The sequence below is a fragment of the Macrotis lagotis genome, chromosome 1 (assembly GCF_037893015.1).
Source record: "Macrotis lagotis isolate mMagLag1 chromosome 1, bilby.v1.9.chrom.fasta, whole genome shotgun sequence".
Lineage (NCBI taxonomy): Eukaryota > Metazoa > Chordata > Mammalia > Peramelemorphia > Peramelidae > Macrotis > Macrotis lagotis.
The window spans coordinates 229,316,538-229,341,039 of record NC_133658.1 but is presented as its reverse complement, the minus strand read 5'-3'; the positions used below and the strand labels follow the sequence as shown (position 1 = coordinate 229,341,039).

At 35.1% G+C, this 24,502-nt stretch overlaps 1 pseudogene; it reads right to left on the bottom strand.

Annotated features, from left to right (window-relative positions):
* Window positions 1–22,561: 22,561 nt before the first annotated feature.
* On the bottom strand, window positions 22,562–23,435 carry LOC141515339 (proteasome subunit alpha type-3 pseudogene; annotated as a pseudogene).
* Between the last annotated feature and the right edge of the window lie 1,067 nt (window positions 23,436–24,502).

Below are 24,502 nucleotides of genomic sequence, written 5' to 3'. Positions count from 1 at the left end.
TAAATCATTAATTATTAGAGAAATGCAAATTAAAGCTTCTCTGAGGTACCACCTCACACCTCTCAGATTGGCCAGTATGACCAGGAAGGATAATGAACATTGTTGGAAGGGATGTGGGAAATCTGGGACACTATTACACTCTTGGTGGAGCTGTGAACTCATCCAACCCTTCTGGAGAGCTATTTGGAACTATGCCCAAAGGGCAACAAAAATGTGCATACCCTTTGACCCAGCAATACCACTACTGGGTCTATACCCTGAAGAGATGAGGAAAAAGGGTAAAAACATTACTTGTACAAAAATATTTATAGCAGCCCTGTTTGTGGTGGCAAAGAACTGGAAATCCAGTAAATGTCCTTCAATTGGGGAATGGCTTAGCAAACTGTGGCATACGTATGTCATGGAACACTGTTGTTCTATTAGAAACCAGGAGGGATGGGATTTCAGGGAAACCTGGAGGGATTTGCATGAACTGATGCTGAGTGAGATGAGCAGAACCCGAAAAACACTGTATACCCTAACAGCAACATGGGAGTGATGTCCAACCTTGAAGGACTTGCTCATTCCATCAGTGCAACAATTGGGAACAATTTTTGGCTGTCTGCAAAGGAGAGTACCATCTGTATCCAGACAAGGAACTGTGGAGTTTGAACAAAGTACAAGGACTATTCCCTTTAATTTGGAAAAAAACTAGCTATCTTATTGTCTGATCTGGTTACCTCTTAGACTTCTCTTCTCTTTAAGGATATGATTTCTCTCTCATTACACCCAATTTGGATCAAGGTACAACAAGGAAACAAAGTAAAGACTGATGGAGTGCTATCTGTGGGGTGGGGGTGGGGGGAGGGAAGCAAGATTGGGGGAAAATTGTAAAACTCAAATAATATCTTTAATAAAAAAAAAAAGAAAAGAAAAGAAGCAGTAGACTACTTCTTCCTTAAACCTGGGGCCTATTTTCTCTCCCAAAAATATGCACATCACCAATGGAAAGAATAGAAACACCTACCAAATATTAATAGGGAGGAATATGTATAGGTTTCTTGTGTGGAGGGACATAAATCTATGTAACCCATGTGATGAGGGTGCATTCTTGGTGGGAGGCGATTCTACTTCTATTTCTGATAGAGCAATCTTCTAGAACTAACCTCAAAAAAGTCAAGAGTCTTTTTGGTAGATTGGGTGTGTTATTCCTCAAGTTTATCCTGCATCCTTCTTATATAGTAAGACTGTACTGATTCTCATTTTGAATCTTTTGCAAATTATCTTTTCACTATTCAAGCAAAGTAGAGTTACCAAAGGTGAAACTTTCTGGACACATTCTGCAGTAAGAAGACTCAGTCTTTTGTGATCCTCTTTGGCACCACTCAGTTCTCATAAGTTTCTATGTAGGAGTCATGAATGGATATGGTATCTAGTTGTAATCCTTATCTCAGACAAAAGCAACTGCTAAAATAGATCTCATTAAAAGAGATAAGGAGGGGAGGCTAGGTGGCACAGTGGATAAAGCACCAGCCCTGGAGTCAGGAGTACCTGGGTTCAAATCCGGTTTCAGACACAATAATTACCTAGCTATGTGGCCTTGGGCAAGCCACTTAACCCCATTTGCCTTGCAAAAAACCTAAAAAAAAACCAAACCAAAAAAATAAATAAATAAAAGAGATAAGGAAGGAAACTACATCCTCCTAAAAGGTACTATAGACATGAAGCACTTTCAATATGAAATATGTAGCTATCAAGTGGTATAGCATCCAAATTCTTAGAGGAAAAGCTGAATGAGTTACAAGAAGATATCAACAGCAAAACTCTATTGAAGTGAGATCTCAACCTCCATCTCTCAGATTTAGATAAAGCTCTTCATAAAATAAACAAGAAGGAAGTTAAGGAGGTAAATAGAATGTTAGAAAACCTAGTCATGATAGACCTGTGGAGAAAATTAAATGGGGATAGAAAGAAATATACTTTTTTTCCCCTGCAGTACATGGCACTTACACAAAAATTGACTCTGTACTAGGGCATAAAAACCTTGTAATCAAATGCAAAAAAGACAGAAATAGTGAATACATCCTTCTCAGATCAAAAGAAAAACAAATTGCTAGTATCATAAATGAAAAAGGTGAATTCACCACCAATGAGGAGCAAATTTAAGTAATAATTCAGAACTATTTTTCCCAACTGTATGCCACTAAATTTGATAATCTAAGTGAAATGGATGAATATTTACAAAAATATAAATTGCCCAGGTTAAATGAAGAGGAAATTAAATACCTAAATAACCCTATCTCTGAAAAAGAAATTCAACAAGCCATCATTGCACTCCATAAGAAAAAACTTCCAGGGCCAGATAGATTCAACAGTGAATTCTATCAAACATTTAAGGAACAATTATTTCCAGTTCTATATAAATTCTTTGGAAAAATAGATGAAGACGGAACTCTGCCTAACTTCTTTTATGACATCAATATGGTGCTGATACCTAAATCAAGAAGAGTCAAAACAGAGAAAGAAAATTATAGACCAATTTCCCTAATGAATATAGATGCAAAAATCTTAAATAAAATCTTAGCAAAATGATTATAACAAGTTATCACAAGGATAATACACTATAACCAAGCAGGATTTATCCCAGGAATGCAGAGTTGGTTCAATATTAGAACTGTTAATATAATTGACTATAACAATAACAAACCTATCAGAAATCATATGATTATCTCAATTAGATGCTGCAAAAGCCTTTGACAAAATCTAGCACCCATTCCTACTAAAAACACTATAGAATGTAGGTATAAATGAATTGTTCCTTAGATTGATAAGCAGTATCTATATGAAATCATCAACAAGCATCATATGGAAGGGAGATGAGCAAGAGGTATTCCAAATAAGGTCAGAGGTGAGACAAGGATGCCCATTATCACCACTACTATTCAGTATTGTATTAGAAATGTTAGCTTCAGCAATAAGAAAAGAAAAAAGAAATTGAAGGAATTAGAATTGGGAAGGAAGAAATAAAACTCTCATTCTCTGCAGATGACATTATGGTATACCTAGAGAATCTCAAAAACTTATCTAAAAAACTGCTAGAAACAATTAGCAACTTTAGGAAAGTCACAGGATATAAAATAAACCTATATAAATCCTCAGCATTTCTATTTATTACTAGCAAGATACAACAGCAAGTTCTAGAAAGAGAAATTCCATTCAAAGTAACTTCAGGCAATAAAAAATACTTGGGAGTCTACCTGACAAAGCAGGCTCAGAAACTCTATGAAAATAACTATAAAATACTTTTCACACAAATAAAATCAGATTTAAATAACTAGACAAATATCAACTGCTCAGAGATAGGCCAAGCTAATATAATAAAAATGACTATCCTACCTAAATTAAACTGTGGAGTTTAAACAAAGACCAAAGACTACTACCTTCAATTTAAAAAAAAGTTTTCTATGTACTATGTGATTTTGCTATCTATTATATTTTATTTTTTTCCTCAAGGATATGATTTTTCTCACAACACATTCAATTTTGATGAGTGTAAAGATTATCAAGAGAAGGGAGGGTGGGGGGAAAATTGTAAAATTGTAAAAATTCAAAAATTACAAAAATGATAGGTAGAAACTACTATTGTATATAATTGGAAAACAAATAAAATATTTATATTAAAATAAATAAATAAATTTTGCTCTGCCAAACTGAGCATCTAGTCTCTTCTAACATTTCAATCTTGTGACTTCAGGGTTCACAGATCTTGGACTAAATGTGCTATTGTTTGTCTTTCATTCTCAAAGAAGGTAAGACATCAGGGAGGTGATGCCATGATATACATGTCAATTGGATTTGAGTGAAGGGGTGTTGTGCTAAATTCTTCTCCAAATCCATCTGGGTCCATGACTAGATATGGTTTAGAATGACTGAGGATGGCCCTGGATGTGAGACAATCAAGATTAAATGACTTGTCCAAGGTCGCACAGCTAGGAAGTATCAGGTATCTGAGGCTAGATTTGAACTCTGGTCCTTCTAACTGCAGGAGAGGTACTTTAATCCACTGTACTACCTAGCTGCCCCAAATGTAGAGACCAAATATAAAGTCCCTTAAGACTTTCTAATCTTCTATCTCATTTCTCCATAATTGACTCTAGATATGATTTTACTTTGGTGAATTGTTCTATGCAGGACAGATTATCATGACTAACCCTGGAAAATGAGAAAAAATAGGAACAGCTAAATATGATGATTAATAGGCCTCTGAACTTCTCACTGCATGGAGTTACCTATCTCAAGCTAAAAAAGTTCTTTAGGAAAAGACCTACTATGCATCCCTCTAAAGAAAAGCCTTAGAATTTTTAATTTAGACACCAAAAATTTAAGTGTATCCTCTTTTGGAGAAAAAATTCTTAACACAATGATCAGCAGCTTGTAGAAAAACCCTTAGCTGTTTTTTTCCACATAAAAAATCTGTCACTTTTCAGAACTTTGGTTAGTGATGAATTTCTTTCCAGAATAACATACTTCCTCTAGAATCTAGCAGCCTAACTGAACAATCAGTCTTAGGTAGTTTAAAGACATTGTCTGCTTTTTTTTTAACTTTCCTTTTCACTAAAGGCCAAGGTTAGAAATGGCTTATATTTCATGTTTAATAGGCACTTACCAAACTGAACCCTTTCTGGATCATTTTAGGGGTTCCATTGCAGCAAATGGAGAAGGACTATTTTGGACTTTGTCCTTCCAGCCAATTTCAGTTTTCAACCCTGAAATACTTTTTGATCTTACACAAAAATGAATGGGAAAGAGAAAGGAAAAGAACTTCCTAAGCTGAGTCACTTTGAGGAATTGTCCTCTTCCTTAATTTTTTGCTTCAAATGTTTGCCTTTTTTATATATCTGTGGGTAGCAAGAGATTTTGAATTGCTGTATACATGTATAAATATCTACACATTCATCCCCAAGCTATTATAAAAGTTTAAAGTGAGATGGTCCTTTTACAGGACCATAAAAACCAGCTATAAAACAGTTTTTTGAATGCCTAAAAGCCAGTCACTAAATGGAAAGAGAGCAAAAATAGAAGTCTACTGAAATTACTGGATTTTTTTTTAAAAAACAACAATTTTATTGAATTTTTTTCTACACAGTGGCTATAAAATGTATTCAAATATTTACTCAATCTTATGATGCGCAATTATGATGATTGCAAAGAATAAAGCCTCATAGATGTAGAGCTAGAAAGAAGAGTATAAGTTATCTAAAACCTATCCCATCATTTTATAGATGAGAAAACTGAGAAGATGGCGGCATGAAGGCAGCATTTCCTGGGAACTCCTTTCCCCCAGATGCCAAAAAAACAAAGGATGACTCTAACCCAAATTTAAAGGGACAGAACCCACAGAAAGACTAAGTGATACATTTTCCCAGTCCAAGATAACTTAGAAGTTCTGTGGAAAAGCTATGTTTCACCAGGAATGGGGGCTGGAAAAAAAGCCACGGGGCAGCCCAGCCCAGCCCAGCCCAGAGATCACCGGCAACAGCTTGAAGGGGCAGTGAAAGAATTTGCTGCACCTGGGTGAGTGTGGAGTGAAGAGTACCCGCCACAGAATCTGCAGCGAGAATCTGGAGAAAGCAGCCTGTACCTCCAGAAACAATAAGGGAAGTCTGCAGAGATTTCTCTGCTCTCCCTCATGGTAGGACTCTGCTGCTTGCCTACACTCAGATATTGCAGTTTGGGCTTCCATACTAAGATAGCTGGATCACTCCCTATAGCCCTAGGTCAGAGGGAAGTATGGGGTATGGGGGCATCTATATATCAAAGCACAGGCAAGAGAGCATAAAACCGTGGAAGAATAAAGGTCCCAGTGGGGTGTCTCAAAAAAACCCCAAAGCCTTGGAAGTGCTGTCTTGGGCTGAGGAAAAAGAAGAATCTGACAATAGAGAGTTACTTTAGTCCCATGGAAGATCAAAACACATAGTCATATGATGACAAAATTGAAACTTCCATATCCAAAACCTCCAAGAGAAATAGAAAATGGGCTCAGACTATGGATGAGCACAAAAAAAAAAAAGACTCTGAAAAGCAATTAAGGGAGATGGAAGAAAAATTGGGAGGAGAAATGAAAGCAATGCAGAAAAATCATGAAAAGCAAATCAAAAGCTTGGTAAAAGATAAACAAAAAAATACTGAAGAAAATAATATGTTAAAAACTCAGTTTAGGCCTAATGGAAAAAGCAAAACAAAAGGCAAATAAGGAGAATGCCTTAAAAAACAGAATTGGAGATAGGAAGGAGATAGAAAAGCTCTCTGAAGAAAATAACTCCTTCAAACGCAGAATGGAATGAAAGGAAGCTGATGACTTTGCAAAAAATCAGAAAGAAATAAAACTCTGCCAAAAAAAGCCAAAATTTAGAAGAAAAATTAAAATATCTCATTGGAAAAACAACTGATCTTGAAAACAGATCCAGAAGAAATAATTTAAAAATTATTGGGCTATCTGAAAGCCATAACCAGAAGAAGAGCCTAGACTTCATTTTTCAAGAAATAATAATAATACAGCAAAATTGTCCTGAGATCCTAGAAGCAAAGGGTAAAATAGAAATTGACAGAATTCACCAATCACCTCCTGAAAGAGATCCCAAAAGAAAAACTTCCAGGAATATTATAGCCAAATTCCAAAATCACAAATCAAAGAGAAAATTCCAAAAGCTACCAGAAACAAACAGTTCAACTACTGAGGCTCCATAGTCAGGATTACATAGGATCTGGCAGCATCTACATTAAGGGCTTGTAGGGATTGCAATATGATATTCCAGAAGGCAAAAGATCTTGGTTTACAACTTAGAATCAACTACCCAGCAAAACTGAACATCCTCTTTCAGGGGAAAAAGATGAACTTTCAATTAAACAAGGGACTTTCAAACTTTCCTATTGAAACAACCAGAGCTGAACAGAAAGTTTGATCTCCAAGTACTGTTCCCAAAGACTGACTCCTTTTAATATGCCTCACCTATACAGAGTTGGTTGTCTTTTTAAAGTCTACCAGGCAAATGCTGATCATTCAACCAACAGTTAACTACCCTCTAATTCTATCATATTGAAGTCAGAATTTTCCTCTCCACACACTTAATTGTAACATTTTTTTTCTTAAGGTACTTTAGTGTTCTTGATTTTGCAGACCATTGAATCAAATTTTCTTCTGTTTTATAGAAATTATGCAACTTTCAAAGTCATTTAAAAGTCATTTCCCTGGAATGCAATGAACACAATATTCTTCAATGAATCAGGCATAGTATTAAAATTCTTTTAGAAAATTAGTTAGTGGTGAGACAGCTAGGTGAAGCAGTGGATCTAGCACGAATCCTGGAGTCAAGAGGGCTGAGTTCAAATCATACCTCAGATATCTGACACTTACTTAACACCAATTGCCTTGCCAAAAATCAAACAAATTAAAAAAAAGAAAATTAGCTAGTTATATCAGTGAACCAGACTCCTAAGAGTTAATATTTTTTTATTTTTTATTAATTTGTAAATTTATAATTTTATAAATTTTATAAATGGAATAAAACAAGTATGTCCATAACATGGTACAATAAAAAGATGATTGTATATGAAACTACATATATACTTTGCACAACTTGTTATTCCTTTCAAATATACAACAAAATGATGGTGTAAATTTCTTTTTTTCTTTTTTTATCCCCACCCCAGTGATGGCTACCATTAGACACAAATAAAGAAATGTGTGTGTGTGTGTGTGTGTGTGTGTGTGTGTGTGTGTGTGTAAACTTATTCTATACATACTTCTACTTATCAGTTCTTACTCTGGAACTAGATAGTATTCTTCATATGCACTTATAGTTCATTTGGGTATTTATAATAGATAAAATAACATATTTGCTCAAAGTCATTCTAAAAACAGTATTACTGTATACAGTGTTCTCTTGGTTTTGCTCATTTCGCTCCATTATTTTGTGCCAGTCTTTGCATGTTTTTCTAAAATTATAGAGCTCAATATTTCATATAGCACAGTAGTATTCCATCACAATTATATACTACAACTTGTTCAACCATTCTTCTAACAGTAGGCATACCTACAATCTCCAGTTCTTTGCCACCACAAAGAGAGTTGCTATAAATATTTTATAACATATAGGTTCTTTTCCTTTTCCCCTAACCTTTGGACATAGACCATGTAATATTATTGCTGGATCAAAGGGTATAGGTAGTTTAATAACTCATTGAGCATTATTCTAGATTGTTCTCCAACACCATTGTATCATTTTATAATTATTTTGTCCATTTTACAATTATGAATTGATGTTCTAATTTTTTCATATCTTCTCCAATATTTGTCACTCCCCCCCCTATCATTTTAGCCAATCTGATGGATATAAAATAATGCTTCAAGGGCTTTTTTTAAACTCCATTCCTCTAATCAATAATTATTTAAAATATGTTTATATGACAATAAACTGTCTTGATTTCTTCAGTGAAAACTGCCTACTCATATCTTTTGACCATTTATCAACTGAAGAATAACTCATTCTTATAGTTTGACAGTTATTTATATATTTTAGATAAAAGATCTTTATCTGATAAATTGTCTATAAAATTTTTTCTATATTTTCTGCTTCTTTCTAATTTTGACTGTATTTGTTTTATTTGTACAAAACTTTTTTAATTAAATGCAACCAAAATTATCCATTTTACACCTAATTTTATTCATAAATTGTTCACCTATCCACCTATTATTATATGTAATATATTCCATATTTTCTAATTTTCTTGTACCAAAAAACTATTTCTTCTACTCTCCAAAATCTATTCTTTTATTTGATTTTAAATAACAATCTTAAAAGGAAATATATTTATTCTGCTTTGCATGTATATACTACAGTTAAGAAAAAATTTTGAAGTTCATTCACATTATTTGTCTACATTACCATTTATTCATACAGACATTTATAGAAGGCAATAGAGGATTAGTAACTTCAAATCCTTCACACTCTAGTTGGTCTATTCTTTTTATCTTTTCAGTGAAATCTGGGGCTAGTTTTACAAGTTCATTGGTGAGCTATGTATTAGAGTTGTCCAAATCATAGAAATCCATTACTTGGGTGTGAAATGGAGGAAGAATTTCCATCTTCTCTAGCAGATTATGAAAAACATATGTGAGACTTGCTGCCTAAAAATATACCATTTGTGTTTGACACTCTCAATCACTTTGAGATTCTTGTTTTAAAATCCCTTTTGAATGGGGTTTTAACAAGAGAGAAATATGATGATTCACATTAATTTCTCAAGGATAGCTTAGAAGGGGAAATCTTCATAACCAGATTGTCTGTAATTATATCAAATAGAGATTTTCCTGCCATCATTTCAAACATCAGGATCCCAAGGACCCACAAATATACACTAAACCTGTATTCTTCTCCCTTTAGGTTTTCTGATGTAATGTAATTTGTGTGCCCCACAGAAAGTATTTGTTGTATCACAGAAGTTCAAACCTTTCCTGAACAGACTGTAATCTGTTCTTTTGATATTATCTTTGGCAGCAAAGAATATATTATCGAGGTTTAAGTCCCAGTAGATTAATCCTCATTTCATCAGCAAAAAACCTGATAAGTTCTTCCAGAAGTTTTTTTTTTTTGCCTTTGTTTAAGGATCATGAGATCCCTTTTATTCCAATGCCCTATGACAAAGAACAATGCACTTGCTGTTTGAAAGTAGAAACATAAGCCAATGAAGAAAGGGTTACTGAAACAAATACATGATTCAACTACATGCTTCTATTCTGGACACAATCTATGTCTTCATCATTGAGGACCATTTTTTTTTCATTCTTTTCATGGCATTGTCATTCATTTTTAATGTCACTAAGAGAAATTTAGTATTACTTCCCCATCCCATAACTCTTCTTAGATCAAAGTCCTGTAGCCTAAGTCTCTGAGATATTTTAACTTCAAATACTTCATCAATAACTGATTTAATGTCCTCAAAATCCTTTTCAGTCATGTTTCTAGGTTGAGGGAATATAAGCACATTTGTCATTTTCTCATGAGAAAGTTGATTTCATTATTTTATCTTTTTGAGGTTCAAATCTACACCTTTTTCAGAGAGTATAAATATATATAAAGAATAGTATTTATAGAACAGTAGTTATACTTGTACATTTGAACTAATAGTTACACTTGAAACACTTATGGTATTGTCTTCCAAGATCTCAGATCTTTTCATTGAAGTTGTCTTGGTATGCTATAATGTCAAAGAGTCTGGTTTAAAACAGATGCCCATTTACTTGGTAGAACTTCCTCCATTTTCTGTCTACCTCTTTGGTGATAGATTTGGCTTTCCTGAGTAGGATATGCATGGCCTCTTTAAAATTGTAGGAAAAACACAAAGGATGAATATTTCATCTTTATGTTCACAGTACTAGCAAAAGTGTTTTGTATCTTTACCTGAGAAAATATGATTCAAAACTCCATCTAACAATAAATGGTCACAAAGTTCATCATAGATGATTTTTTTCCTTCATTTTTTTTAGGTCTTTGCAAGACAAATGGGGTTAAGTGGCTTGCCAAAGGCCACACAGCTAGGTAATTATTAAGTGTCTGAGGCCGGATGTGAACTCAGGTACTCCTAACTCCAGGGCCAGTGCTCTATCCACTGTGCCACCTAGCCACCCCCATCATAGATAATTGATGAATCCAGTAAAGCCCAGTACAGAAGCAGGTGCCACAGAACTGACGTTTCCAAAAGAGACTGATGCCACCAAGAAAGGAAATACAAAGATCTCATTGTTGGAACATTCTTATGTAAGTTGGGTGATGTCCTCCTGCCTTGAAACTAAAAGATATAACTGGGTCTATTGGCTATACACATAGTATAACTTATTATTATACTATATTATATAATATACTATATTATATAGTATCACAATATTATACAGTCCTATTTAGTGAAATAGGATCAATTAATTCCAATTTAGTCTAATAATAATTTAGAGGAATTATGAAATAGGAGATAGAGGATGAGACCCAGAATCAGGTAGAACTGAGTTTAGTCTGACACATACTGACTGTATTACCTTGGACAAAACATTTAACCTCTTCATGCCCTAGGTAAATAAGACTATAAGATGAAAAACATTACTAATGTCTATTATTAGGGGGAATTTCTTTACCAGGAATACCATAATGATCTCTAAAATTTTGATCATATAGTCCAACAACAAAAATTTTTTAACATAAAACCCCCTGTATATGTATATTTATAAATTATATGTATTATTAGTATATTATAGGAATCATAACTTTAATAATACAAATAAGAATAAAATAGAAATATTTTAAATGTTTTATTTATTAAAGTGCATAAATTTATGCTTTCACTAAAAGATTATCATTAATAATAGCATATCTAGTGAGAACAATGATAAGATATACTTCATTATTTCGGAGGATCTTAGTTTAACACTGTGATAAAATGATTTGGTTCATATGGTTCAGAGCTAGTTTATTTTGAAACCAGATATGAGAAAAGGAGAGTTTTATAGGTGACACATGGTTTTAGTGATAAAAGTCTAGTTTTAAATGGTTTTAAGCTATCACTAGCTCATATCTCAAGAAGAAGAAGATGGAAACTTACTGTGAGATTCATTATTGATAGTAGATATGTAGTCATATTCAAATAATCTTAATAATTTCTCATGTTTTTATATTCTATTGTTTTTGTTCTATAGTGGAGTTGACAAAAAGTTCCTATTCAGATTAGAATTGTCAGTATTGCCATTTTGTTGTTTTTCACTCATGCTCACAGTATTAGCATTAGCTTCAAACCATGTCTTCTTTGCCAGCTTTTCTTTAAGCCATTTTGTTGTGAGAGTTTATTTAGCTAAAACTAGATAATATAATCTGTGGCCTAACTTAACTAGGCACACATAAATTGGAATACATTTTAATATGCTAAAACAAATGAATAAGGGCACCACTGTCAATATATTCACATTGGATTCTTAGGACTCTCCCAAATACTGATATACAAAAATGATGTAAGACCATTTGACTATAAACTAGTTGAGTGAGCCAGTACACATAAATTATCTAAATATTGGTCAAACTTAATTTATTTCTTTTTATTAGATAAAAATTCATTAGAATTAAAAATACTAATATTTTTCCTTCCATATCTAAGTGGAATATCACACACTCTACTTTGGAGTCCATAACCCTACAAGGATGAATGACAGGTCCTGACCAAATACAGACATATACACACACATATATAATACGCACACATACACACACACATATATAAACATAATGTCTAAGTAATTAAATGAACAGGTACATATTGCTGTTCCTATGAATAGTCACGCACTAGACTTTCTACAAAAATTCTCTGGCATGGTGGTCCTTATCAGAAGTCCTAGGTTTAAGCTCAACCATCAAACTTATTTACTTAGCTGTGTAACCTTGTAAAATAGATCAATGATAACTGCTCCCAAGGATAGGGCAGTTCAAGATTTTCAAAATGCTTTTCCCATAATACTCCATGTGAGGTTGGTAGTGGAAGTACTACTACTCCATTTTACAGATGGAGATACTGACCTAAGTGATGGATTGTCCTTAATCCCATACCTAGAAGACATTAAAACTAAGGACCCCTGACTCCAACTCCATCATTTTATCCACTATACCATGCTACCTCTTGACAAGTATTTTGTTTCAAAGCATCCTTAAGCCATTTAGAAACATGAGGTTTATTATCAAAGCTAATCAGCAAAGCATTTATTAAGTTCCTACTGTGTGTAGAGCACTGCACTCCCTACTAGGAGAGATATAAATTGTAGTTAAAACAAAGTCATTGCTCTTGTGAAAATTATAGTCTGGTAAAGGGATGAGCCACTAACACCTATGTCATCTGTTCATTTAGCAAACATTTATTATGAATTTATCTTTGTATAAAATATTATGCTAGATAGTAGAAGAGAAACAAAGTTGAATAAGATGAGGTCTCTTTCCTCAGGGAGTTCCCAGGCTAGTAGAGATATTAAGGGACAAAAATATAACAAAGATAATAATGTTGATCAATTACTATTTCTTAAAGGTCTACTATATGCTAGGGAGGAGAAATAAAAAGGTAAAAATAAACTGTCCATATCCTCAAAGAGAACATATTCTATTTATGGGGGAAATAATATATGCCCATATAAGAGATCTCCCACTGCATTCAGGGCCATCTCCAGCCATGCTGACCTTTGTTTTGCCACTGAATTCAAATGACTCTAGAGGAGAGAGTAAGGCTAATGGCTTTGCATAGCTCTGACTCATTTAAATCCAGTTCACTTGGAAATCAAGACATAAACCTTCTGATGTCATTGATGTTCTTCTAGAACAAAGAAGAAGGAAAACACACACTTGTATACCAGTGAAATGCAAGGTCATTTCAGGGGTGGAAGCTGGGAGGTGGTTATCAGGAAAAGCTTCATGCAGGAAGAGGAACCTAAGCTAGGCTCTGAAGGAAGAAAGAGCCCCTGGGAATAGGAAGGAAGAAGGAAGTCCATTGAAGCCATGGAATCCATCCTGATAAATCAATTTGCCTGAGACATATTATGCGTGATGGGAAACAAATAACGTGAGGCTAGAAAAGTAATCTGGGGCCAGATAGTGAAGGGTTTTTAATTTATTTTTATTTTTTTTCTTTCTTTTTCTCTTTATTTGTTTTTTTGTTTATTTATTTATTTATTGGTGAGGCAATTGGGGGTTAAGTGACTTGCCCAGAGTCATATAACTAGTAAGTGTCAAGTAACTGAGGATAGATTTGAACTCAAGTCCTCAGGACTCCTTCAGTGCTCATTCCACTACAGGGTTTTTAAATTTCAAAGGAGTTTAAATTTGGTCCTAGAGGTATTAGGGATTCAATGGGGCTTTTTGAACCAGGAGAGTAACCTGGTTAAACTTCCGAAGTTTGTTACCTAAGGACTTCCCAGAGGTATAACACCAGAGTGTTATAGGAGGTCCTTGGAAAGTAACCACTAAGGCAGGTGGGACCAAAGGACATCTGAATTGGACTTTAAAGAATGGACAGACATGCACTAAATAAATATATGAATGATACTGACCCAGGAATAAATTTCTGATTTTACATATATATAGTTCTATCTTAGAGTATCCTGCAAATACCCTTTAACTCATGCTCCTGGTCTGGATGTCCCCTGACTCATGTCTAGGTCTCAAAAAAAAAAGTTTCTCTAGTTTGCTTGAAGATTCTTGAGCTAACAATACATCAGATTTAAGATTATTTCTTTCATCTTCATTTCATCTGAATGAAAACAACAAAACCTCACAGTAAAGACCATAAACAATCAAGATAATTCCTCTGGTGGACCCCTGGTCCCCCACCACACCCCAGGTCATTTTAACTTAGGGAATCACTCTCTGGCCCAGCTTGCCTTTCCAGACATATTGTACTTTGTTCTCCTTCATACACACACTGTGTCCCAGACAAAATGGCCCATTTGCTTTTCCCTGCCCATGATAGTCTATCTCTCATTTCCATGCATTTTGTACATATTCCCCATACCTGGGATGTACCTCCTCCTTCCTTCTGACTCCTAAAGTCTCTTTCCTACAGAGTTTGGTTTAGCTTCCACCTCCTATGTGAAACTTTGCCTGATTACTCCCTCCCAGCTTCTAGTATCCCTCCCATCCCTGAAATGACATTACCTTCACTTAATATACTAGTTGCATTTACTTACAAGGACACATGTTCTCAAAATGTGCCCATATGAGTTTCCAATTCCAAGATGGGGTTAAGTCTATCTCCATTCTTCCCCCAGAAGAGAAAAGCACTCTGGGTAAAGAGGGTCAACCTCTCTTCCATTGGTCTAGTAAGTCTACATAGTACATAGTACTGGTGAATGGGTGAAGATCAGTCTTACCTCTCTTCATTAAGGTTTCCCCTTATTGTTCCTTGATCAAGAAGGTTTAGTCAAGAAACTTTGCCATTACTTCAATCCTTTTCCATTACTACTAAGCTATGCTTCTATTTGCTCCAAAATTAGCCCAGGAATTCCTCACCACTTGATACTGCTTCCAGTAGTACTAAAATTAGAACCTATAGAATTTGGGTTAAAATCCAACTCAAAATGCTTGCAAACTGTGTGACCCTACACAAATTACTTAACTTTCTGGGTGTCAGTTTCCTCATCTGTAAATGAAAAAAGTTCCCTGATACATGAAGAGTTGAGTAAGTTTTGCTACAGGAAACCTGAGACCACATGTATACCTATCCAAATTCTCTCTTTCAGTTGGGACTCTGCTTCTTTGATTGTTCTCCAACCCTTCTTTTTAGGGAAAATTTTATGGGCATAGTTTGGGCAAATGACTGGTTCACAAAGCAATAACTCTAGATATAGGGCAATAAAAAGCAAATGATATACAGGGCAGGGCAAGATCACCTCTTATAAGAAAGATCATCAGGGCCAACTAGGACAAAGGTTTAAATTCAATTCAAGTCTACAATCATTTATCACACACTTTCCACATACAAGACCTTATGTCTCATCTATATTCACTTTCTTAACCTGGAGTTCTCCACCTTGTTAAAGAACTCTCACATAAGAGCCTTACTGATCCTCTGTAGACAAGGTCCCATAATTTCTGACCCCACAGGAAATTGGGAGTCAGGAGAAGAAGAAAAATATGTTAACCAGCTAAACTTCAAATACTCAAAGCTGCTTATATACATATCACAGAGGCTACTGAGAAAATGGACCCTCCTTTGTGTATAATAATAATAATAATAATAATAACTAGTCTTTATATAGCACTCTAAAATTTACAAATGCTACAAAATAATTGAGTCAGTAGTATTATTTATACCCTTTTCAAATAAAGAAACTAAGGTTGAGACTTTCTGGTATTATCAGTATGCTTGGCAGGATTGAAACTCAGGACTTCCTTATTTTCAAGTTCAGCTTTCCAGCCACTGCAATTCACTTAGTTAATTATTTTACAATCACTAATACCACTCAAGACTGCATGCTACCTGTCTGTGGATTCACTTTTATTTGTTCCTTACAGAATTTTCCTCTGTAGAGGATTTCATTATATGAAGATGATTTATTTGTTTGGCCCATGTTCCCTAGAAATAACCTTACTTCCACAACCCAACCAGGTTAGTAATTTCATATATATTCAAACTTCTTTGTACCAACTAGGAAAGTCTTATTCTTCCTACCCCAATTGTTACACCTGGTATAGTTCTTAAACCAACAAATGCAGTTTAATGGGAGACATTCCTGAATCTCTTTCATTTTTAAGAACCAAAATCCACATGATGAAAGGTTCTAAATACAATCCCTCTAGCTCCCTAAGCCTCAATTTCCTCATTTTTAAAAAAAGGGCTTTTCTATCTAGGGGTATATGAGTCAAAGTTTGACAACCATATGAGAAAAATCAATACTAACATATTTTAAAATTTAATCTATATAGATAAGTTTCTTAAATCTAGTCAATCAAATAATAAATGAAGCCCAGATTTGTAGAATTTGCCATTTTGGAGGTATAAATGCTCACTAAAATGTTAATTGTCAGTTCTCAAATACAGAAAGATTTTGCTCCAGCACATCTTTGCTTCCATCCCTAACACCCCAGGATTTCAAAATTTTAGGTGAGTTTTCCCCAGATACTAAAAGTGTATCTTTAATTCAAATAAAAACAATTAGAAGAGCTAAGAAGATAGACTGTTTAAGACTTGGTTAAGGCCAATAGGATGTAACCAAGGTTTCTAGTTGAGGTTCACATACCAACCCTAGAGTATTGGTCTGCACCTTAGAGTTCTAGCAGATGATTAGTGGTCAATCATATTGTAGCCTTTGGCTACTTTAGTTCAGTTCCAATGAGGAATCATTACTAGAGAAAGCAGGGATAGACATAAAACAAAATTAATTAAGGAAGTTACAACACATAAGAAAAGGTAGGTAGGTAAAGAAAGACAGAGACAAAAAAAAAGAGCAGTCAAGCTGAGCTGACTGGGTGAGCAAGTCAGAGAAGACTCACAGCCCTGAGCTCTGGTCCAACCCAGGTTTTTATGTCTTGCCTCTCATTAGGAGTGCAAAAGGTAAACTCCCTTTCCCTTACTGGAACTGAAATTAGGTAGAGGGTGAAGCCTAAGGAGATCAGGATACAAATTTTACACTAAACAATGAATCAATGGTAGTCAATTTACATCTCAAGAATGGGGATCTCCACCCAATTTGACAGGATTTAGCATTCTTTAAGATTACAAATTTTGTTTCCATTACATTCATAATTCTCTACTTCTAGTCAATTTATATTTCAAGAGCAGGAAACCTCTACCCAATTTAACAAAATTCAAAAGTCTTTAAGATTACAAAGTTAGTTTCAGTTACATTCATAATTCTCTACATATTTTCCCTGCATCAATATCTAGGCAAAACAGCACCTTATAGATTTATAACTCCTACAACCTAGTGGTTAAATAATATTTAATTTTTATCCCTAATCCCCTACTAAGCATCTTAAAAAAGCTTCTATCATGCCCTATTTGTTATTGTCCTCTGGGACAGCCACAGGTAAGAAGAGGATGTATTCAAGGCTATGTTGTCATATGTACAAATGCCTTGTCCTCAAAAAACAGAATTCCTGGGTCCAAATGGGAAGGGACAGCCAGGGGCAGATTCTAGTTTAAGTGACTCAGATCAAGTTACTTAACCTCTTAGAGCCCTAAGATGCTCTCAGGGACTCTTGAGATGCAGACCATTTGTCAATCTATTTTGATAGAGGCCATTTCCTGACCAGGAACTCCTTGTTTCAAATGAGATCACAGATCCACACCTTCCAGCTCCTAAAATGTCAGGCACATCTTAGACCCTAGGGCTAAATGGAACCTTGGAAATCATATAATCCAACTTCTTTATTTCCTGATGAAGAATCTGAAACCCAGAAAGAAATAAGATTTCACAAACAGAATTCCGGTTTCTTTCCTCAGTGATTCCTACTCTCATTTAGGCAAAAAGGGTTTATCCCCAGCTTGAGGATCTTGAGTAGTCCTGAAAATAGTTGGGATTTCTTTTAGAGGGTGGTGGGACAAGTAGAAAGGAGAAAAAAAAGGATATTCCTGGAAAGCACAAATCAAAACTGAGCAACTAATGCCAAACTTGACCTTGAAAAAGTGATAAACTCAATATTATTAGTCAGTGTAATCAGTGAAAATCACAGAGGCATTCAAAAGGAGGAAGAATCCAATCAATTTGTCAAGGATAAGTGGTTTAGAACAATACTGATAATATTTAATTAGGGTAGGAAAGCAGTGTCCTGCCCTTGGTGAGTTGGTGTGCTGGAAGCCAGGGAACAATGATCAATCATTCAAGGTAGAGTTTCTGAAGGTTTTCCCATTTTGGACCTTTTCTTTTTCCAGGTTATTTTCCCAAACATATGCTTCCTATCACAACCAACACACAACAATGCAACAGGCACATTTATTCATGAAACAAACATTTATAAAGTACCTACCATGTGACAATGTCCTCTGCTAAGTGGTGTTGAGGTGCCCATATATGCAGTTCAGTCTGACCCAAGATAGTAGTATATGAACAAGGCAAACAGAGCATTCAGACTCAAACCTCTAGGACAGGATTGTCATGGATTCCTTTGGCACAGTCAGGTCCTGACTCAGACTTGGGTAATGCTTATGGACTCTTCAGAATAAGGTTTTTTAAATTTAGAATAATATTTTTCTCGGAATAATATTTAAATGAATAAAATAAAATTCATAGGATAACAAAGGAAACCAATCATACTAAAATACAGTTTAAAATATTTTTTAAAGCAAGTTCATGAATCCTAGGTTAAGAACTCCCATTCTAGGAAAATAAGAGAATAGACTGAGAATGAATGAGGATTCACTAAGGAGCAGAGGGGAAGGCTTTTCTAGAGATTGATTTGTTTCCTGAACACAAACTCTTGTCTCCCATTCCTATGAGAATGTCTTCTTTATCCTGACTCTGTTGAAATTCGAACCTCATCCTCCAAAAATCCAATGTCACATTTCCTTGAAGTCCGTCCTGATGCCCTTTTCCTTCTTTGTAAAGATTTTGCCCCTTCGATGTCATAAAGCATGTTGTTTTACATTTCTCTAATATGCTTGTTATGTAGAATATGCAGTTATCTGTGTCTATATCTATTACCAGACTTGGAGTCCTTATTAGACCGAGAGTTCTTTGAAGACTGATCCAGTGACTGATTTTAACTCCATCTTTCTCATAGAGCCAAACAGGAATCGTGGTGCATATCCTCCCAAAAATACCTGGACTACCATTTGATATCTATTATATCTACACAAATATATAAATCTATTTTCTCCTCCATTTGTACCTTGGAGACAAGGAATTTTTTTGTCTCTACTTAATACTGATTGATTGGAGTTATCATCATCATCATTTTCTTTATCATATAGCTTGAGTCCCATGAGACTCTGAAAGTCCTCACTACTCTAGATTCAATGTAGAGTATTCTGCAGTTTTGCAGTTATTGTTTGAGCCACCTTCTAGTGTATACTCTACAAAAGACTAGGAAAACGTAGTGGATAAAGCACCAGCCTTGGAGTCAGGAGTACCTGGGTTCAAATCCAGTCTCAGACACTTAATAATTACCTAGCTGTGTGGCCTTGGGTAAGCCACTTCACCCCATTTGCCTTGCAAAAAACCTAAAAAAAAAGACTAGGAAAAATCATAAAAATAGCAAAGCACTTAACTGGGACAGAATGTCCAAGTAAATAACAGAGGAAAAACTCATTCTCAGTTCCTCATAATGCAAACTCCCATAGACTCTTTTTTCTTTTGTTTTTAGTAAGGCAATGAGATTAAGTGACTTGCTCAAAGTCACACAGCTAGGTAATTATTAAGTGTCTGAGACAGAATTTGAACTCAGGTCCTCCTTGCTCCAAGTCTGGCGCCTGATCCACTGCACCACCTAACTGCCCCTTCCCATACAATGCTGATGAAGAAGGAAGTATTCTCTGAGCAATTCACAGTTAGTAGTGAATGTATTATAGCTGGAATGTATCTTGTGATGCTTTCTCCCAGGAATTTGTTCTACCTTATTATTTCCTAACTCTTCCTCAATAATAATGAAAATAACAATAACTGGTATTGATACAGTGCTTAATAATAATAATAATAAGCACTAAGTGCTTTATAATTATCCCATTTGATCTTTATTCCAATCCTGGGAGGTTCAGTCTATTATGATACTCATTTATCGATGAGGAAACTGAGGGGGTCAGATAGCTAATAAGTAACAGGTATAATTTGAATTCAGGTCTTCCTGACTCCAGGTCCAGAATTTTATTCTTTTTACCACCGAGTTATCCATAACTCCCTTGACATGATCCCAAGGTTTTCTTGTGTTGTGTCACTCCCTCTTTCCAGTCATCATCACCCACTGAAGCTTCATACTTTTCCATTGCCCTCTACTTTCACTTCTCTAAAGAGCTGCTGCTGCCATCTGCTGGAGATATTGCCTACTGCTGCATCCTTTTCTTCTAGGAGAAATGGCTCTTTTATGAGGATGACCTGGATAATAGGGTTAACACACACATTGTCAGTTCAACCACCCCACATCTATCAGATTGGGTAATAAAAAAGTAAAGGAAAATGACAAATGTTAGAGAGGATGTGAGAAAATGAGATGAGAATGCATTATTGATTAAGTTGTAGCTATGCTGTTTGTTCCATATTATTGTATGCTTATTGGTGCTTAATATTGTAATGGTTTCATTGTCTATGGTACCCTTTTAGAAAAAAATGTGGCTTCCCTATCTCTTTTAATTAGGTCTATTTTTGCTTTTGCTTTGTCTGAGATCATGAATGCTGCCCCTGCCTTTTTTTTACTTCAGTCAAAGCACAATGGATTTTTCTCTAGTTCCTTATTTTAATTCTATAGGTATCTTTCTATTTCAATTATGTTTCTTTTTCTTTTTTTTAGTTTTTTCAAGGCAATGGGGTTACCCTCAAGTATGTTTCTTATAAACAATATATTCTCTATAAAAATCAATTTTGCTACTTCTTTTTTTGAGTGATTTCCTTCCATTTACATTCACAGTTTTGATCACTTATTGTGTATTTCCCACCATCCCATTTTCTTCTGTTTATCCTTCTCTCTCTTCAAAAATCTGTTCTTTGCCTTCCTTAATCTGTCCTCTCTCTTATTCATTCCCCCTTCTTTCTTCCTTCCCTCCTAGTTCCCTGTTGGGTAGGATAGATTTCTATACACATTTTGAGGTGTGTGTGTGTGTGTGTGTGTGTGTGTGTGTGTGTGTGTGTTTTCTTTCTTCTTTGAACCTGTTCATGAAACAAGGTTCAAGTATGGCTCACCCCCTTTTCCTTCTCCACTGAAAAATGCCTTACTCACATTCCTCTTTTATGCAGGATAATTTTCTCCATTCTTCTTTTCCCTTCCCTCTTCTCCTACTGCTTCCCTCTTTTTCACCTTTTTATTTTTTTTAAATCAACCCAACAAAAACTGACTCATACTCTTGCCTTCCTTCCATATAGACTCCTTCTAACTTTTAATAATGATAAAATTCTTAGGAGTTATATGTATTATCTTCCTATATGTAGGAAGATAATACATATATATGTATATAGTACCATTTGATCAATTAGTACCTTGTGATTTCTCTTTCATGTTCACCTTTTCTATGGTTCTCATTAGTTTTGCATTTTACTGTCAAATTTTCTGTTCATCTATGGGCTTTCCATCAGGAATGCTGGAAAATTCTCCATTTTAATTAAAATATCCATTTATTTTTCCTAAAAGACTATACTCATTTTTCTGAGTAGGTTATTCTTGGTTGTGATCCTAATTTCTTTCTCTTCTGGAACATCTGAGTCATATATTTATTTAATGTGGTTTACTGAATTTTCTATGATCCTGACATGGTTCCATTATATTTCAATGATTTCTTTGTGCCTGCTTAAAGTATTTCCTTGACCTGGGAGCTCTGATATTTGCCTAGCAGTTTTCATTTTTAGATCTCTTTTAAGAAGTGAACAATGGATTCTCTCAATTTCTATTTTGTCTTCTGGTTTAAAATATCAAGGCAAAAGTTTTCCCTTATCATTTCTTGAAACATGAGGTGGAGGTTCTTTTTATGATTACGAATTTCTGTAGTCCAATTAATTCTTAAATGATTTCTCCTTGATCTCTTTTCCAAATTAATTATTTTTCCAATGAGCTAGCTCACATTTTCTTATATTTTTCATTCTTTTGACTTTGTTTTATTGTTTCTTGATGTATCATGGAGTCTTTAGCTTTCACTTGCCCAGTTTTGCTTTTCAAGGAATTTATTATTATTATTATTATTATTATTATTATTATTATATTTTTGCAAGACAATGGGGTTAAGTGGCTTTCCCAAGGCCACACAGCTAGGTAATTATTAAGTATCTGAGGTCAGATTTGAACTCAGGTACTCCTGACTCCAGGGGCCACTGCTCTATCCACTGCACCACTTAGTCATCCCTAAAGGAATTTTTTTTACAAGATAAACTTTTAATAAATTGGTAATTTGTCACTGGACTGATAATCCACAGGATACTATTACTACATAGTTTACATGTAAAACATTTCTTAAAAAAGGTATTGTAGCACCCATTGTTACATATTATCATCATCCGATTCATCATCTTCTTTCAAAGGTTCCTTGGCATATTTCTCTTCTTCTTCTCTTATATCTTTCGGAACGATTTCATGCCTGCCTTTGGTTGCTTCTCCAACCCAACTGAGCTCCAGTTCAAAAGCTTTTTCCTTAACTTCATCATGTAATATATAGATTATTTTTGCAACTTCTTTAACAACATCACGACAAGTCATTTCTTTCATCTGGAGTTTCTCTATCTCTGTTTTTGCTGCTTGTCTGGCTTTACCAATGGCACAACCCCAATAACCATATAAAACACCAGATGGATCAATCATATAGAGTTGTGCTCCATCATTGGCCCCATAAGACCCTAACATGAAACTGCAACCAAAAGGTCTGCTGGCACTGTAGAGTGTGTAAGCATGTACATACATGGGTCCTCTATCTGCAAGGTGCTTTAGTAGAGTATTATAGCCATAGTTAGATCTTAAGTTGGAGGCTTCTTCTCTAGCTATGTCTGCTAAAGAATGAGCATCTGCTAGCAGACCTGCTACTGCCATTCTAACGTGTCAATCGATATTAAAGAGGCGTTTGTTAGAACCTTCTTCATAAAGTTTAGAAAGCACTAATTTTTCTACACCAAAGACGACATCATCTTTACATATGATTCCAATAGCTGTACTACTATTTTCCACTGCTTTCATAGCATATTCAACTTGAAAAACTCTTCCATCAGGGGAGACAGTTGAGGCTGACAGATCCTACCCAGTCCTGATGGAGCTCATGGCACCCAAGCCACCACGGAGATGCGGAGAGCAAGGAATTATTTTCTTAAGTGAGCTTTTATAACTTTTTCCATTTGGCTAATTCCCATCTTTATAGAGTTTTTCCATAAATGAAGTTTTGTATTTCTTTTGCCATTTGGACAAATCTGCTTTTTAAGGAGCTCTTTTCTTCAGTGAGTTTTTGAACTTCTCTCACCATTTCATCAATACCATTTTTAAGGGTTTTTTTCTTCCTTATTTTTGCACCTCTTTTGCCAAGCTATTGTCTTTTGATAATTTTCTTGCATTGCACTCATTTCTTTTCCCAATTTTCCTATTATTATTTTGTTTTTGTTGAGCTTGTGTTGAGTTTACATTTTCTTTTAGACTTTGCTTGTAGTTATTTTCACATCGTCTTCTGATCTGTGTCTTGATCTTTCCTGGTATGATAATGGTTTTTTAGTCAGCTTCATTTTTATTGTTTACTCAATTGTCAATCTATTTCTTGACTTTGAACTTTATGTTAAAAGTTTGGCTCTTTGGGAGAGTGGAAGCATTGTCTCAAATCTCAGACCTTTCCATACTGCTCTTTTCATGAGCTTCTGAGGCTCTGCAGATTTTCAATGCATCCAAACTGGCATGGTCTGGGGAGACGTGGGGTCATTTCTCTCCCGATCTACACTCTTATCTTTGTAGTTGTACTGCAATTGATCCTTAGGATTCCTGCTCCCTTTTGATTGCAAGCACTCCTTTCCTCCCCAGAACTGGGTCCCAAAAGTGAGTATGGACAACAGCAAACCAAACAATGCTTGAAGGGAACTGATGAAAATATGCTGTAGGTTCTGACATTCTGTAAGAATTTGTGCCAAATGTTATAATTTAATATTATAGGATTATAGACTTTAGAGTAGGAAAAGATCTTAGAGACACCTTATTCAATTGTTTCATTTTTTTTTGCAAGGCAATGTGTTAAGTGACTTACCCAAGGTCACCCAGACAGGCAATTAATAAGTGTCTGAGGTCACATTTGAACTCAGGTACTCCTGATTCTATGTCCGGAGCTCTATCCACTGTACCACCTAGCTGCC